General features: G+C 41.2%; 1 long non-coding RNA gene across 1 annotated transcript; it reads right to left on the bottom strand.

The window, feature by feature from the left end:
* Positions 1-615: 615 nt before the first annotated feature.
* Positions 616-18,583, bottom strand: LOC120406311. Its single transcript, XR_005599218.1, has 3 exons — positions 18,553-18,583; positions 1,990-2,072; positions 616-652 (listed from the first exon to the last, which is right to left on the bottom strand). It is a non-coding gene; the product is annotated as an uncharacterized LOC120406311 (long non-coding RNA).
* Between the last annotated feature and the right edge of the window lie 396 nt (positions 18,584-18,979).

Genomic DNA, 18,979 nt, shown 5'->3' with positions numbered 1-18,979 from the left:
ACAAGATCCCAGTTCATGCATCCAGATAAAACTGGCACACAGGCTGTCCAGTTTTTCTTCCACTTCCCATCACTGATAGATCTGATCCCATTCCTACTGCAGAGCTGAAATTTTTCTGTGCCTGGTTAGTTGATATGCCCTCAGCACTGTGCTTGTAATAGATGTACTTCATCTCTCTGTTGAGGGAGGGTGGTTGAAACAATGTAATGATAGTGAGGAGTTCAGAATTCCTGGCTTTGCCACTGACTTATTGTGAAATGTTAGTCAAGTCACTTTACCTCTATGAATCTCAATTTTCCCCTTATGTAAAATGAAGATAATACTTCCTGGACAGGGGTGCGGAGGCTTAAGTAATATTTGTAAAATGCTTTGGGATCTTCAGGCAAAAGGTGAACTATAAGTGCAAAGGTTACTTTTTATTCTGAGAATGGTGATCCTTATTTTGACTTGAAATAAATTCATGATATCTAATAGAACAAGTCTTCACGTTGAAAATAGCTTTATTTTCTACTTCAGCATTTTGGGTCAAATTCAGATTTGCTGTGAGAAGATGCAGTACCATTGAGTTGATGTGTGCATGTAGCCCTCTATCTCTGAGTAAGTCTGTTTGCATAGCTGTCATTCGTTAATTCTGGAATGCAGTTTCTTCCTCCTTTTATGGACATAGAAGAATGGCATTAGAACAGTTCTTAATGAGTCTTAATATATAGATGGTAGTTGAAGAGCATATCCAAGGCTCTATTTTGTTTCTTTCAAAAGCCAGCATCATTAGGTGGAACCCATTTTAAGGAGATTAGCTGTCCTTCATAAACCACATACATACAGTATACATAGCCGAAGAGTATTTTACAGTCTTAAATGAAGACTGGAGTTAAGCCTCCTGTTATCTCTCTGACCTGATCTCTTTGTACTGTTCTCAATTGTCCAGTTTGCTTAATACAAGTGATAGGACTCACCATTCCCTTTGTTTCCTTCTCCAACTCTCCTGTTTTCTCCTTTTTCCATCCGTTCCCATATGCTTTAGCGTTTCCTTCCTAACTTTATCTGTCTTGCCTTCTCCAAGTTTCTCCTTTCAAACACACTTCTTTCATGATGCCTAGTTCTGTCTTTAAAAAGTGTTGACAAAATAGAGCTATATACACAACATGGATCCAACAAGAGTCATGCTTAACGTCATTGCTGAAGTCCTTTTGCTTTTCGTGTGCTTCCTATTCTGTGCCTCACCTCTGAACTTTTTTAAGATTGTAAACTCTTTGGGGCCAACGATTCTGTGTTCATACTTGCTTGTAAAGTGCCTAGCATACATTCAGTGTTACATAAATAATAGCACAAGCCTTCCAAGCAAGTGTAACCCAGGCTTTGACCAATTCCCAAAGAGAACAGGTGTATAAATTTGCTAGTTTAAGACTTTGAGAAATTTGGGATAGAACAAATAAAGCAAGTCAGATTTAAATAGGAATGGTCAGATCCTGTTCCTAGCCAAGTAAATGAACTGGTGGCTGGAGAGCTCTATGGAGAAAAAGGGAGGTGCAGAGTAGCAGTGCTGTGGCATTTAGAGATTATTCACAGACCCTTGTAGCTTGGTCATCTCATAGAACACTGACCTAATGTTTCTCACTAGCCTAGTCCGTAAGCAGTAACTTACTACCTAGCTGTCCAGAATTAGTAATGAGGTGAGTGAGCATGGCCCCTAAATTATGTATTTCCTTGGCTACTGGTGGAGAAATAGAAGAAAGGCAAGATGGTAATGTTTGCCAATCCTTTGAAATACTTCTGTCTTCCACATCACTTCAGTGTAGATGGAGTTCAGGTTTAACTAGTAGTTCTTTGAGTGATGGTTCCAGTGTGTATTCCACACATTAGGTATGCATGCTCTCCGCTCGCCTGAGACTGGAGAATTTTAACAAACAGTGTCTGCTGATGACCACTTGTGCACTTTCCCTCCTCATGCCCTGAACCAAGGACATAATGGATTGTTAAGACTGATACCTCTCCAGTTCCGTCTTGCTGACACATGGCATGAGTTGGAATCCTCTGTGTCTGAAGATACCTTCATGTTTCTTCTTCAGAACCTGTAAATATAATCGTACACAGTTTAGTCTTATTGAAGGTCGAGTGTTCTAATATAGTTAGTATAGCTTAGTTTCTTCTTGTCTCGGGAAGCCTTACTCTGTGGCCAAGGATTATGTTCCAGAATCCTGGGTTTTAAGAACTGTATCTCCTGCTCCTTCTCTATGAGTGACGAACACCGGAACTGGCTCTGTTAGAATATAAAAACGGCCATACTGGGTCAGACCAAAGGTCCATCTAGCCCAGTATACTACCTTCCAACAGTGACCAGTGCCAGGTGCTCTACAGGGAATGAACAGAACAGGTCATCATCAAGTGATCCATTCCCTGTTGTCCATTCTCAGCTTCTGGCAGACAGAAGCCGTTGATGGACCTATCCTCCATGAATTTGAGTTCTTGTTGTGTGTTGGGTGAAGAAATACCTCCTTTTGTTTAATTTAAACCCACTGCCTATTCTTTTCATTTGGTGACCCCTAGTTCTTGTATTATGAGAAGGAGTAAATAACACTTCCTTATTTACTTTCTCTATACCACTCATGATTTTATAGACCTCTATCATATCCCCCCTTAATTGTCTCTTTTCCAAGATGAAAAGTCCCAGTCTTACTAATCTCTCCTCATATGGAAGCTGTTCCATACGCCTAATCATTTTTGTTGTCCTTTTCTGAAACTTTTCCAATTCCAATACATCTTTTTTGAGATGGGGCAACCACATCTGCACGCAATATTCAAGATGTAGACATACCATGGATTTATATAGAGGCAATATGATATTTTCTGTTTTATTGTCTATCCCTTTCTTAATGATTCCCAACACTCTGTTTGCTTTTTTGACTGCCACTGCGCATTGAGTGGATGTTTTCAGAGAACTATCCACAATGACTCCAAGATCTTTCTTGAGTGGTAACAGCTAATTTAGACCTCATCATTTTAGATATATAGTTGGGATTATGTTTTGCAATGTGCATTACTTTGCATTTATTTATATCGATTTTCATCTGCCATTTTGTTGCCGAGTCATCCAGTTTTGTGTGATCCCTTTGTAGCTCTTCGCAGTCTGCTTTGCACTTAACTTTTGCCTCAGAGAGGTTCACTTAGTGCTGCATCTGCAGCCCCTTCCCTCCCTGAATCCACAAAGGACGAGAGATCTGACTGAGGAAATACATTATAGAGAAGGCCATGAGACCTCAGTCAGATTTGGGCCAGGGAGAACCCTCTATACATTGGCCTCAAATGACAAGCAATTTCCCTCCAAGCACAAGCTCAGGAGCTGGAGCCAGAGCTGCTGAGTCCAAGGAATCATTAACTAAGGCTTCTCATGAGAGTAAAGGGCACTCTCACAAAACAAGGACAAATCCTCTTCCAGATCTGCCTCTAACAGAAGGGATTCCACCATGTCTGACCTTCCTGAGAGATGTTTTGACACCAGAGGAGAAACCATCTTGAGGAGATGGGGATGCTGCCCTATCCAGTTCACAAGTTGGAGTATTCACCCATCAGTATCGACAGCTCCAGAATCTACTTTCTCTACGGTTGACTCATAGGCTTCAGATGAGCCTGCTTTCTCTCCAGACAAGCCATCACTACCACTTAGGGAGGTTAGTTAGGACACAGACTTTAGAAGGCCTGGCTTCCATCCTCCAACCAGATATGACTATCCAGGGGACTCAGGGTACCTAGTGCCCTGGGGTCCACCTGAACCAATCGACCCTTCATACTTAACCTATTGGGTCTAGACACCCTGGATCCACCAGACCTCTCCTAGATGACAGCAATCAACTTGTTGGAGTACAAGAGAGAAGAAAGAGCTGGCACAGGTCCTGTAACATCTTCATCCTCACCAGATGAGGCAATCATCCCACTTTCACCATCCCCACTACTCAACATAGGCTCTTTGACATCTTGCAATCTTTCACTCCCAGCCAAATGGCCCTCCCAGTAAATGGCCATCATGGAACCAGCCAGCGTAGTTTGCCTCCTGCACCCCCAACCTGAAAAAGGCTGAGAGGTGCTATTTGTACTGGCCAGAGGAACAGAGTTCCTCTCTGCACACTCAGCAGTGGTGGTATAAAGCAGCCACCAACAGATCCAGGCTACAGCATCCCAAGGCAACACCTGTAGACAAGGGCTCTGAATGCCTTGACCTTGTGCAGAAGAAGGCCACCAGCCATCAGGTCAGAATTGCTAACTCACAGGCCTTGATAGCAAAATATGATTTCACCAACTACACCAAATTCTTGGATTTTAAGGACATACTAACTCAAGACAACAGAGCCCAATTTAAGCCCTCATTGAAGAAGGCGAACTGGTGACCAGAAGTTCGCTTCAGTCTGGAGTGGATGCTGCTGATATCTCATCTAGAGGGATAGCTATGGCAGTAGTTATGAGATGAGAGTTTTGGCTCCAGTTCTCAGGTCTCCCCAGGGAGATTCTGAATACCCTTTGAGTCTAATTTTTTCAACAAAAAGACTAATGAATCTTTACACTGGCTAAAAGACTCTAAGACAGTTCTCCACTCCCTGGGCATTTATACCCAAGGTCAAAAGAGAAAACACCACAAACAGGTGTACAAGCCGAGACCGCCTCCTCAACCATTCTACCACCAGTGTCCCTTTGAACTGCCATGTAAACTCCAGAGGACACAAAGGCCCACATTTGATGATGGGCAATCCCTCGATTTGAGGATGATCTCTGACCACATATTTACATATGGGTCCTGAGATGTCTGATCCTGGAGCTGCAAAGCCACTTGAAATGTACAGACATTTTGTGGCAGGCCAGCTGCCTGCTGGGAGAAAATTATTTTTTTCCTTCCTCCTCCTCTCTCTTTTCAGCTTCAAGGCCAAGGTGCTTCTCCTCAAAGCAGGCCACTGCCTGATGGAGGATGTCAGGGTTCCCTCCCCACTCTGAACTCTGGGGTACAGATGTGGGGACCTGCATGAAAGACCCCTTAAGCTTATATTCTACCAGCGTAGGTTAAAAGCTTCCCCAAGGCACAAATTCCTTTCCTTGTCCTTGGACGGTATTGCTGCCACCACCAAGTGATTTAAACAAAAATTCAGGGACGGGTCACTTGGAATCTCTATTCCCCCAAAATATCCCCCCAAGCCCCTTCACTCGTTTTCCTGGGGAGGCTTGACAATAATATACCAACCAATTGCCTTTAATGTAAGTACAGACCGGACCCTTTATCTTTAGGACACTAAAATCAACCAGGTTCTTAAAAGAAGAACTTTATCATAAAGAAAATGTAAAAGAATCACACCTGCAAAATCAGGATGGAAGGTAACTTTACAGGGTAATAAGATTTAAAACACAGAGGACTCCCTTCTGTATTCAGCTTCACAGTTACAAAAACAGGATAAAACTACCTCTTAGTATAGAGAAAATTCACAAGCTAAAACAAAAGATAACCTAACTCATTTCCTTGCCTTACTTATAATTTTTGCAGTCTTAGACGGATCATTTCAGGTATGTTTTCAAGAGATATTGTACCTGCCTGGTGTCTCTGTCCGTCCGGAGAGGGAACAAAGAAAGAGAGGACAAACAAAACCTCGCCCCCCCAGATTTGAAAGTATCTTCTTTTCTTATTGATCCTTCTGGACAGGTGCCAACTATGTTAATTGAGTTTCTTACCCCCTTACAGGTAAAGCGATTCAGTACAACTGCCAAGGAGGGATTTTATGCTACTCTTTCCTTTATATTTATGACAGAGGATATGGCGCCATTGGGACCGGTTGATGGCTTGCTCTTCCCAGTTTGTGATGTCCACATCAGCTTTCTTAAGATGCGCTTTCAGCGTGTCTTTGTAGCGTTGGCCCAGGTCTACAGCTCCCTCTACATCAAGTGCACCTACTCAGCTCCATCCACTATTCAAGGATTATCTTTGATAGGGTGATTGAGAACTGCCCACCCTTATTGATGCTATTCTCTGTTGCCCCTCAAATCTTTGGTTACCACCTCATTCTCTCCACCCACAATTAGAAGGCATTAAAACAGACAAGCAGTTATTAGAGGTCATCCACTTTGGCTGCTCGGTAGATTTTTCTTGACCCCTCTTCAGGGACCACTCTGAGAAGATTCTCCATCAGGAGGCTTTCTCCTCCAGTGAGAGGCCACATAGGAAGTGCCACCCCAGCACCAATGGAAAGATTTCTACTCCCTATATTTCATAGTTCCCAAGAAAAATTGATGATGGATACCCATTCTCAACCTTTTGGCAATTAAATACTTTTAGTCACATCAAATTCTGAATGGTCACATTGGCATCAATAATCCCCTCCCTGTAGGAGGACACATGGTTCATGGCTCTTGATATGAAGGTTGATTACTTTCATGTGTACGTTCCTCCATCACACAGAAAGTTCTTCAGATTTACAGAAGGACAGGAACACTACCAATTAAGAGAACTTCTGTTTTAGAAGCAATGGCATCCAGGGTCTTCACAAAGGTCTTCTCTGAGGTGGTCCTTCAAATGAGATGGCATGGTTACACCATCTTCTCATACCTGGACGATTGGCTCCTGATGAACCAATCCAGCCAGGAGGTCCAGTTGGATGTTCTTGCTCCATCTTCTGATATCCTTGGGACTCTGTGTCAACAAAGAAACGTCCACTTTGACTTTCACAAAGACCATAGACGTTATAGAAGTGACCCTAGATTTGACTTCAGCAAGGGCCTATCTTTGTATCGAAAGATTCCAGGCCATGAACAGCTTGATAAGATGAGTTACTCTCAGATCTCTGACTACTGCCAAGGTCTGTCTTTCCCCACTAGGCTGAATAGCCTCATGTACTTATGTAATTCTGTTTGCCAGGCTCCACCTCTGACACCTACAGGCTTGCTCTGGTCTGTTTACTCACCAGACTGAGACAACAGACTGCTGCACTGGACAACACTGTATGGGGAGGAGGTGAGCAGCCCTCAGTAGTGAAAGAACAGGTTAAGGACTATTTAGAAAAGCTGGACGTGCACAAGTCCATGGGACTAGATCGAATGCATCCAAGGGTGCTGAGGGAGTTGACTGATGTGATTGTAGAGCCATTGGCCATTATCTTTGAAAACTCGTGGCGATCGGGGGAGGTCCCGGATGATTGGAAAAAAGCAAATATAATGCCCATATTTTAAAAAGGGAAGAAAGAGGACCCAGGGAACTACAGACCGGTCAGCCTCACTTCAGTCCCCAACAAAATCATGGAGCAGGTACTCAAGGAATCCATTTTGAAGCACTTGGAGGAGAGGAACGTGATCAGGAACAGTCAACATGGATTCACCAAGGGCAAGTCATGCCTGACTAACCTGACTGCCTTCTATGATGAGATAACTGGCTGTGCGGATAGAGGGAAAGTGGTGGATGTGATTTATCTTGATTTTAGCAAAGCTTTTGATACAGTCTCCCACAATATTCTTGCCAGCAAATTAAAAAAGTCTGGATTGGATGAATGGACTATAAGGTGGATAGAAAGCTGGCTAGATTGTTGGGCTCAACTGGTAGTGATCGATGTCTAATTGGCAGCCAGTATCAAGCGGAGTGCCCCAGGGGTTGGTCCTGGGGCCGGTTTTGTTCAACATCTTTATTAATGATCTGGATGATGGGATTAATTGCACCCTCAGCAAGTTCACAGATGAAACTAAGTTGGGGGGAGAGGTAGATATGCTGGAGGATTGGGCCAAAAGAAATCTGAGGTTCAACAAGGAAAAGTGCAGAGTCCTGCACTTAAGAAGGAAGAATTCCATGCACTGCTACAGGCTGGGGACCGACTGGCTAAGCAGCAGTTCTGTAGAAAAGGACCCGGGGATTACAGTGGACGAGAAGCTGGATATGGGTCAGCTGTGTGCCCTTGTTGCCAAGAAGGCCAACAACATATTGGGCTGTATTAGTTAGGAGTATTGCCAGCAAATCGAGGGAAGTGATTATTCCCCTCTATTCGACACTGGTGAGGTCAGACCTGGAGTATTGCATCCAGTTTTGGCGCCCCCCCCCCACTACAAAAGGAATGTTGACAAATTGCAGAGTCCAGCAGAGGGCAACGAAAATGATTAGGGGGCTGGAGCACATGACTTACAGGGAGAGGCTGAGGGAACTGGGATTATTTAGTCTGCAGAAGAGAAGTGAGGGGGGATTTGATAACAGCCTTCAGCTACCTGAAGTGGGGTTCCATAGAGGCTGTTCAGTGGTGACAGATTACAGAACAAGAAGCAATGGTCTCAAGTTGCAGTGTGGGAGGTCTAGGTTGGATATTAGAAAACATTATTTCACTAGGAGGGTGGTGAAGCACTGGAATGGGTTACCTATGGAAGTGGTAGAATCTCCATCCTTAGAGGTTTTTAAGGACTGGCTTGACAAAGCCTTGGCTGGGATGATTTAGTTGGTGTTGGTCCTGCTTAGAGCAGGGTATTGGACTAGATGACCTCCTGAGGTCTCTTCCAACCCTAATAGTCTATGATTCTATGAACATGAATACTAAGCTAACAAATCCCACCCAGCTCACGACTTGTATGGTCTGTTGGATGAACTTGGAACAAGTGTATGTGGGGTTTCCTTTCCTTAGGCCAACATGACCATTGTCACAGGCTCATCTCTTATTGGATGGGGCGTTCACATGGACAGTCAAACCATGCAAGGCACTTGGATTTCTCAGGAGGTCAGGATGCCTATCAGTCTACTAGAGTTGAAGGCAGTCTGCCTAACCTGCTGTACATTCCTTCCACTTATTCAGTCCTGCCATGTCCAGACAATGTCAGATAACATGACAAATGTATTCTGCATATATAAGGTGGAGCAAAATCCCTTCCTTTTGGTATAGAGGCAGTCAGTTTATGGAGCTGGTGCATCGGAAACCACATAACACTCTCTCTGCTACATGTCCACCAGAGTGTTTTGTGCACCTGGTAGGTAATCTCAGCAGGCACCTCTCCAGAGACCATGAGCAGGAGACTCAGGATGGAATTGTGTATGAAATCTTCACCCAGTAGGGAACACCATCCTGGAACCTGTTTACTTCCCAGACGAACAAGAAGTTCACCTTTTATATTGCTCCAAATTTGTTCTGAGCTGGGGCTGATGCCCTTCTGTTACCCTGGACCACACCACCTCAGATTTGCCTTCCCTTCCATCCCTCTACTACCACAAGGTCTATGAAAGATTTGCTATGACAGAGGTGAGTTTATTGTAATTGGCCCAGACAGTTCTGATTTCTGGACCTTTTGTGGATGTCAGCCTGTTCTCTTATCAGCATCCAACCCTTCACAGATGTAGTAACTCACAAGAATGGCAAGATTAGACACCCCAGTCCCAACCCTCTTCACCTCACGTTGTGATATTTGGATGGTCATCAGACCTAGAACATTCATGCTCAGAGGCCATTCAGTCTATTCTCAGTCAAACTAGGAAAGACTGCTAGCACATGCTTTCTGGCTAAACGGACACAACATAATAAGCTATCCCTAGAATCAGCAGATATCCCTGCTGTTTTAGACTATCTCCCGTCCCTGAGGACTTCAGGAGTTTCTATTAATTCACTGTGCATCCACCTAGAAGCTATCAGTGTTTTCTGTGCTCTGGTAGAAAGCTACTCTGTTTTTACTCACATAACAGTTAGATTCCTGAAAGGTCTTGTAAAGCCTACACCATGATGGCACCTCAACTTGTACTATCAACCATTTGAACCACTGGCCCCATGTTCAATGTCCCAACTCTCCATGAACGTCACCTTCCTAGTCGCCATCACATCATCCAGAAGGGTGAGTGAACTAAGAGCCCTCATGGCTGACTAACCATACACCATATTTCACCTTCTGCTCCACCTTAAATTGATCCACAAGGTTATTTCCAAATTTCATATGAATCAATGTGTTCACTTATCAGTATTCTTTCCAAAACTTCACACTGACAATGAGTAGAGGAGACTTCACTCTCTCGATGTCAGATGGGCTTTGGAATTTTAACTGCAAAGAATGAAATGGATAAAATCACCAAGATTATTTATTGCTATAGTGGAGCGATTGTGAGGACAAGTATGTGCTCAGAGACTAAATGTATCTCCGGTTGCATCATTCTTTATCAATTGGTGTGTATTCCTCCACTGGATGGGGGCGAGAGGCTAACTGGAGCTCCATCTGCAAATTCACAAAACATTACACTTTAGTCCAGGCCTATTCTGCAGATGCAGCTATTAGGACAGCAGTATAACAAACATCTATATCAACTGTATCCTTACACCTACCTCCTTTTTGAATTCCAGTTACCAATTACCCACTTGTGGAATACGCACAGGGGTGAGCAGTCGAAGAAATGGAGGTTACTTACCTGTAAACCAGAGGTTCTTCAAGATGTGCGATTCCTATGTGTATTCCACTACCTACCGTCCTTCCCCTCCTCTTTTGGATCTTTCTGATTTGCAGTAAGAAGAGTAACTGGAGAAGTCAGTCCACTCCACCCCTTACACCTTTGGTTCAGAGCGCAAGGAGGACAACCACATGGGGACGGTCCAATGGACACTACTAGCTAGAAATCTCTGGTCTCAAGCACATGGAGTGCATGCATGCCTACATGTGACTAAAGATACTGACCACACATTTTGAAGAACCTCCATTTGCAGGTAAATAACCTCCATTTCTTCATCCAGCTTTTGGGGGGAGGAGGTTGGTGTGTTGTTGTTTTGTTTTCCCCAAACACTGCAATATCTAGGCTACAGCAGGATTTTTTGGTTGATACAGCTGGTTGATGAGCTGTATGCTATTTTTGTTCTGCTGACATCTGGCTCATACGTTGTCTTGTTATTGCCCCCAAATGGATGTACAAAGTTGTTGAATAAGAATGGTGACGGGACTAACCCTTTCAGGACTCGATATGAGAGAGAGTTTTTGAGGACAATGACCAGTTGTCCATCACGATTTCTTGGGATTTATTGGAAAGAAACTGGTGAAGGCAGTTAAGCACAGTTCAGTTGATTCCTGTCAGGATATATATGGGTCATCAATACTTGCAATCAACAGTATCAAAAGCACCTGAAAGATGGAGAAGTAGGAATGGTGATTTTTTTTCATTTCTGTCTGCCGCTATGAGGAGGTTGTGTATCACTGCCATGGCCCAGCCTTATGCTAGATTGGAGCTTTGGTCAGTTGACAAGTTCAGATGTTGTGGGAGACGGTTTGCTACTACCCTCTTCGTAATCAGTCCTAATTTTTCCTTTGACTTCCTCTGCTGTGTTCTGGTTCTGGTCCAGGTTTTTTTTGGGGGGGGAAGCGGGTTGGTCACCTTGCTGGTTGCTGTGAGCTCTTACCACTTGAGGAAGTTGCATCCGAAGAAGTGAGCTGTAGCTCACAAAAGCTCATGCTTAAATAAATTTGTTAGTCTTTAAGGTGCCACAAGTACTCCTGTTTTTTTTCACTTGAGGAATTGTTACACAATCTTCCATCCAGTCATTGGTGAGGAGGGGAGACTTTAGAGGGATGTGAGCCTTGAGCCTTCCTCCCCCCTCCACCCCCCGCCCCCATCATGGTCTCACTATTGCCTATTACACATTATTAGGAGTAGTCTGGTTCAGATAAAATGAAAATGTTGGTAAACTCCTGTATCAAATCCTGAATGGGTAACTTTACTGGCCTCTTCCTGGTTTTAGCTGGGCAGGAAATAGTGAGAGAATAGTCTCTTTCCTACCCGAAACCAGGAAGCATTGGAAATATTCATGCACGAGAGAGCCTATCCTTCCTATCTCAAGCTCCAACTCATTGCTTTGTTTTTGCTGCTGCCTGGCATTGAAGTGAAGTTTGGACTTACTGTGGATCATGCTTAGTGGCTATGAAAATCCCATTCTGAACACCAGCAAGCCTGTTTTTTAAAGGAGGTACAAAAGGGTACTGATGGCTTTAAAGGAATTTAAGATTGAGGGGGGGACCTCTTATCCCATGGCAATTTAATACTGAATCAGACTCCATCATTGCAGCTATCTATAGTTCTCCCACCACAGGCTTATTACTGGAATCCATTGGGGGCCTACGCAGCACATCCCCATCCAAACTAAATAAATCTGCTTTCTGTTAACAGCAGTTTGCTAACAGATGTGGCCTAGAGACTGAACCTGTATTCACTGTATAGCCCATGAGTCAAAATTTGGATGGTTTAGCTAAAATCAATAAATGATAATAAAAGTTAATTAATTACACAAAATATACATCCAAAATTGTGAGGAAGTAAAATTACTATAGGCTTTTTCTTTGCCCTTCAACACTGTGTATCCTAGTTTTGTACAGTATTTGAATGTCAAGAATGATGCCATGCAGCTCTCATTCTAATTATGAAAATTCAGTGTTCTCCCTTCTGAAATTTGTTGTGCATCTGGGCTTAGGAAAAGGAAAGCTGCCAATTGTGGAAGAGGCTGTGCTGAAGTTTGAAAGCAGGAAAAGAGGTCAAACAGACCTAAGTAAGTAATGTCATATGTATTCTGTTCTGTAGAATTTTATGACTTAGAAAAATGTTGATGCACAGGTTAAAACTCTCTTGAATCTGCCCTAACTTGCCTTTCCAGTGCTTATTTAACAAGTCATTCTAGGTCTCCTTGACCTTGGCAGCAATTACAGTGGTCAGGGTTCCCCAGAGGGGAATGGATTTTGAACAATCTCTCCAATGTACATAGGAACAAATAGACTTGACTTACGCATCAAGAATTATGTGTTTTCCCTTTCCATTTTTTTCCTTCCTAGACACTTTCTGTGACCTTTGTAAGTAAAAGCTCAATTTAAGCTCTAAGTTGTGCTAAAAATATGTTAGAAATATGATATATGTCCTTATATTAAATTTAAATGAAGTCGTCTTAAACACTGCCAGTTGTGCTCTGGTATGGGATTCTTTTTTTCTTTTTTTTTTAAACACGCCAGTGTGACACACAATGGTGCATCTATTCTTGTCTATTTTCTGCCATGTATTACATGCTTTGCTCTACTCTGTAATGTGCTGGAGATAGTTAGCTTTTCTAAACAGGTAGATTTTTATAGGTAGGTAGTAGAAGGAATATATCTGAAAATCATAAGAAAACTACTCCTAGAACAATAGTGACACCTGGTAAATGACAGGTATTTCTTGGCAAGCTTCGTGATTTTAATCACATTTAGCAAACATTCCTTTATTACAGAATTATATTGACATAAGACTTATATTTTTATTTTCTGTGGGGAGTTTGTAACTTAACTATATTTCTAGTTAATGCCAGACACTTTATTATTTGTTTGAATTGTTTTTTTAAAGTCTTTGTTTATATAACCTAGTTATCACCTGCCAACCTAGTCAATAATTAAATAAGTAACATAAAGAACCCAGACTAGTTTTATTGCTTTGTACTGAGTTTGAACCATTGCTTTTCAACATTATGCTTTTTGATGATAGTGCTTGTCTGCTCATCATTGCAACTTATTTTTACACCCCCACCAAAAAAAAGGATTTTATAGTGAGAGGGAACTTTGACCTACAGTGCAAGGGCCTTTCCCATACTCTTTGAGAAGTAGTATTTCTTTTTCTTTCGAATACTGCTGTGAAGGCTTTTAATTAGAACAGCTGGAAGCAAATCACATTTACTTCTCAGGCTGCTGTGATCAGAGCACTTCTATCTCACCAATGGAAAATAGCTACAAAGTACAGTTTCCATAGTTGCAACTTTGAACCAGTGATGATTTCTCTCTCAGAAGAGATTTCAAACTATTATACTTAATTGCAGAGAGTGAAATGCGAAATCAGTGCAGAGGAACCCTGTGCAAGGCCCTTTGGACTCATGGGCAACATTAAAGCTGGGGTAGTCAAAGGGGCCTCATTGAGTAAAGTGCCCAACTCCTATTGGCTATCAGTGAAAATCCGAGCCCAAGGGCTTAAGTGGTGTGAAGGTCTCTGAACTGGGGTGAATTTCATCCCAGTAGTATTAGTTTCTCAACAGTTTCACTACGCTATATTTATTATTTGTACAACTGTGGGCAAGACAAATTAAAATAGATTTTTGCAAGATAAAGCATTTGTCATTTGTAATTTAGATGATCTTTGTCCGTACAGAATATTTAGTATTTTAAAGTGAACTTTTAATGCTCACAGATGGTAATAGCAAACTGAGAGGTAGTTAGTCCCCATGCCTGTCAGTCCCTGGCCTCTCTGCTGAAACTACTTATCAAGTTGCCAAATGTGGTGATTGTATGTGCCGTCTAATAGGGTGACCAGACAGCAAGTGTGAAAAATCAGGACGGAGCTAATAGGAGCCTATATAAGAAAAAGACCCAAAAATTGTGACTGTCCCTATAAAATCGGGACATCTGGTCACCCTAGCATCTAAAAAGAATAAGACTACGACTATCCACTCACTTTGCACAGATCACTGAACAGCCAGCACTTTGTATGAATTTCATGTTACTACCAAGCCAGGCTGGATTCAAACTGTTGTCCTGGAAGTGGGAGGCTCTTTATTCCATTGCCAGTCTCCTAACGTATCCATGGTATGTTAATCTTTATTTTTTCAATAAGTGAAAAATTAAAATTGGTATCAGGCTTTCTGTATTGTAAAGCAATTTCTGTTGTTACTGAGTTAAAAATGTATAACTTCCAGTTTTTGGTTTACAAATTCCTCCATAGGCCTAACTAGAAAATAACTTTTTTTTGGTAAATGGAAAGTAAGCTAGCACTTCCTAGTTAACTTTGCGTTGAAGAATACAACACAGCTGACAAGGAGAGATTCACAAATATCTCTGAGACAGTACAAATTTATGCCAGACTCATGTATTGTATGATATGGCATCTAAAAGAAATCACATAATGGCTGCTGCATTTACTGTTTTATGCTGTAAAGTAAAAGTCTTCATTACCCTGTAAATATTTCTGTAATTTGTACAAAGTTAATATATTGCATGTAGTTTTAGAACATGCAGTAGTATAACTGTTCACCTATGTTTCATTCAGCATAGAATGTTGAACTCTTCAGTTATATAAGACCAATATTTAAGTATGAGAATTAAATATTTAATTTGAGTAAATATGTGGCTCTACCAAATAGAACAATATTTATTCAATAGATATTCTACAGCTCCAGACTGATGTGATGTTCTCTCTCGCTTTGAACAAAAAGGCAGCAATGACAGTCACAGAACATGTCATTTGGGTTTAATTTTCCCCACAACACTTTTTGTATGCATAAAACCCCAGAATTTTCTCTACCACAAGCAATTGAGTGTTTTCAGCAGCTCTGACAACACAAGGGCAGCTCATATATAACTCAAATGCTTCCTTTTAAAGACTTAATTCCCTAATGGTGCCCGTCTGTCAGGCCTTCCCTGAAGACTGACAGCTGGTGGAGTTAGGCATTTTTTCTCTCCTACAAAGAACTTCAGTAACCCCTTTCTCAGCTTGGTGGAATATATATCTCAGCCAGATATATACACCCAGTCACACTGCCTCAAAGAATTTACAATCTGAAATGTGGAGCTGTGTCTGAACGCTTCATGTAGGTACTTTAGATTAGAACAGCCTTCCATTGTGTGTAAATATTTGTAGAGTATTCCCAAAAGTTTCCAGATGTAATTAGACTAAGGCATAAACTGTTGACAAAATTTTCAGCCCCAGAGGAGTGAAGCAAGCTATCTCCAGCAGATTTGTCTGTCACTGTCACAAGCATACTGCCCACTCTCTGTGTTATCTTTTGTTTCATTCTGTCTACTACAAACAACTCTTCATTCGCTTTTTAAAATTTATTGTGACAGATAAATTTTGTGGTATTAGCCTTGTGATCTCAAGGGTCAAGGCTGAATTATGATACAGATCAGAGCAATTCAATTTCAGTGCTTTCTGTTTCACTGAAAGGGTACTGCTGTTTTTCTGTTTAAATAGTGCCAGCATATTTTGTTTTAAAATATTTTTAAATTTTATATATTTCACTGCTGTAACTTTCCTTAAAGCTACAACTGTATCTTATTTGGCCAATAGTCCATTGTTCATCAGGCAGCCAGTCTTCTTACTTGATAATGCATAGTGGAAATTATTTTTTGTTAAGGTTATGAGTTCACAAACCTCAAATGTAAATTATGGAAAAAACAGATTTACAGAAATTTTGCATGTATATTTTCTACTATCTTGTTTGCATGGAGCTATTTTCATTCACATAGACAGATGGATGTATTGGCTAGGCTGTGTTCATCAAGACAAAATACAAAAATATGTGGCAATATATGTGCCAAGATCATGCCTAGGGTTTGGCATTTTGCCTGTGTCTGTATTTCAAACATAGGCAGATGGAATTCTTTTCTATTGCCTTTGCAGTTGCAATGGGTAAGTCTTAAATGTGGACTTCACTGTTTATATCCTTCCCCCCCCCCACACACAAACAAACTGACTTATAAATAGTGGACAAAAACAAGGTGTTTCATAAAGTATGGGAGATATATCTGTTTACAGGAAGTGTCTAAGTACTTGATGGGCTGCTTTTGTTTGTTTGTTTACCATTTCTAATACCTTAAAAGTATCTGCTTATATATCATCCGCTGTTGGGTGTCTCACAAAACTGGGTGACTGGGCAACAAAATGGCAGATGAAATTTAATGTTGATAAATGCAAAGTAATGCACATTAGAAAACATAATCCTAACTATACATATACAATGATGGGGTCTAAATTAGCTGTTACCACTCAAGAAAGAGATCTTGGGGTCATTGTGGATAGTTCTCTGAAATCATCCACTCAATGTGCAGCGGCAGTCAAAAAAGCAAACAGAATGTTGGGAATCATCAAGAAAGGGATAGATAATAAGACAGAAAATATCATATTGCCTCTATATAAATCCATAGCATGCCCACACCTTGAATACTGCGTGCAGATGTGGTCACCCCATCTCAAAAAATATGTACTGGAATTGGAAAAGGTTCAGAAAAGGGCAGCAGAAATGACTAGGGGTATAGAACAACTTCTTTATGAGGAGAGATTAATAAGACTGGGACTTTTCAGTTTGGAAAAGAGGCGACTAAGGGAGGCTATGATAGAGGTCTATAAAATCATGAGTGGTATAGAGAAAGTAAATAAGTGTTATTTACTCCTTTTCATAATACAAGAACAAGGGCCACCAAATGAAATTAATAGGTAGCAGGTTTAAAATAAACACAAGAAAGTACTTTTTCACGCAACACACTGTCAACCTCTGGAGCTCCTTTCCAGAGGGTGTTGTGAAGGCCAGTATTATAATGGGCTTCAAAAGGGAGCTAGATTGATTAATGGAAGATAGGTCCATCAGTGGCTATTAGCCAGGATGGGCAGGAATGGTTTCCCTAGCCTCTGTTTGCCAGAAGCTGGGATTGAGTGACAGGGCATGGATCACTTGATGATCACCTGTCTGTTCATTCCCTTTGAGGCACATGCCATACACCACTGTCAGAGGACAGGATACGGGCTTGATGGACCTTTGGTGTGACCCAATATGGCCGTTCTGTCTCTACTCACATTTGGATGTTCCCACATTATTGTAGGATTAAGAAAATATATTTTATCCTCAAAAGGGTATCACTGGCAGTTCAGAAGGCCAGTGAATACAATCTACTGCATTTTGGAACTGGAGTCTTCAAAGGAGATTTAAGGAGAGGGAGAGAAAGAAACATGCAGCTGTCTGATGTAGTGATAGAGAGTGGACATACAGAAACTCGTGAAAGTAGAGGGTAGAATTTATCTTTGGCTGGGCTCAAATAGAATAGAGAGGCAAAAAGAATATAGACATGCCTGATTTCAGAAGAAAACTTGTTTGTGCTTAATACACCAAAGATATTGCTTAATAAGAACTGTTATGTTAGTAAAACTGACTGTCACATCAGTGTCTAGCTAGTGGAGTGGTGTAAGTTATGAACCTGTGTTTTCAGGATTTTTTCTGTGGCATTTTTTACTTAATTTTCTTTTCATTTACTAGTAACTTTCCAACTTTTGGTGCCCTCTCCCCTCATTTTGTGTCCGCCTCTCCTTGAATGCCAAGAAGGAGTGATGGATACCAATTTCCTGTAAGTTGGACAGGGGAGGCATTTTTTTAGTAATTTTTCTTCTGTAACTTAATATAAAAGCTCAGTCTTTCATGTGGTTCAATTAATTTACTGTATAGAGAGGACCCATAACATTTTCATTTTTCCAAACTAGAATTTTTATTGGTACATTTTTGTTTGTAACTGAAACTTTGAGCCAGAAATTTCTCCAGTCACTAATTTTTCCATGAATTTCCTTTTATAAAACTGTTTATGTGCATTTGAATGACAAACCAATCAAATATTATTTAACTCTTAGAATATGTACAGAAGCAGTTTTTTTCAGACTGTTATTGTTTGCAGTTCAGCTCATCTGAGATCTTTGTTTAAAATTTTAACACAGAACAACAACCGAATAACACTTGAGTGATATTTTTCTGTCTTTTGGCCAATAAAAAAAATGACACATCTTCCTTCTACTTTAACGCTTCAGGTAAAAGCTATATATAGAACATATTAACTTACACATTAAGAACTGTAGGTAGGTTTCCAAAATGGCTTGGGAGTTGTCTTTGAAAGTCAGATTTCAGAGCTTAAAGTGCAGCCTACTCAGATTGGATGCAGTTCTTTGCTGAGTTCTGCAATCTGAGACAGCTGTTTTTTCTGGTGTTCCCTGTTGGAGGAAAATGCTGGCTGTAAACCTTATTCTTGGCTAGTGTTCATAAGATGAGGCTCTAAGTAAAAATATAAGTACAACAATCTTTTAATCTACTATTCATTTAACGAAAACACTTCTATTCATATTTTATCTTTTATAAATCCTTTCCTCCCCTTTTTATTTTTTTGGGGGGGAGGGATAGCTTAGTGGTTTGAGCATTGGCCTGCTAAACCCAGGATTGAGAGTTCAATCCTTGAGGGGGCCACTTAGGGATCTGGGGCAAAAATCAGTACT

Source organism: Mauremys reevesii, linkage group 1 (assembly GCF_016161935.1).
Source record: "Mauremys reevesii isolate NIE-2019 linkage group 1, ASM1616193v1, whole genome shotgun sequence".
In the NCBI taxonomy this organism is placed as follows: domain Eukaryota; kingdom Metazoa; phylum Chordata; order Testudines; family Geoemydidae; genus Mauremys; species Mauremys reevesii.
The sequence above is the reverse complement of the archived record's forward strand: the minus strand, read 5'-3'. Positions and strand labels throughout refer to the sequence as shown.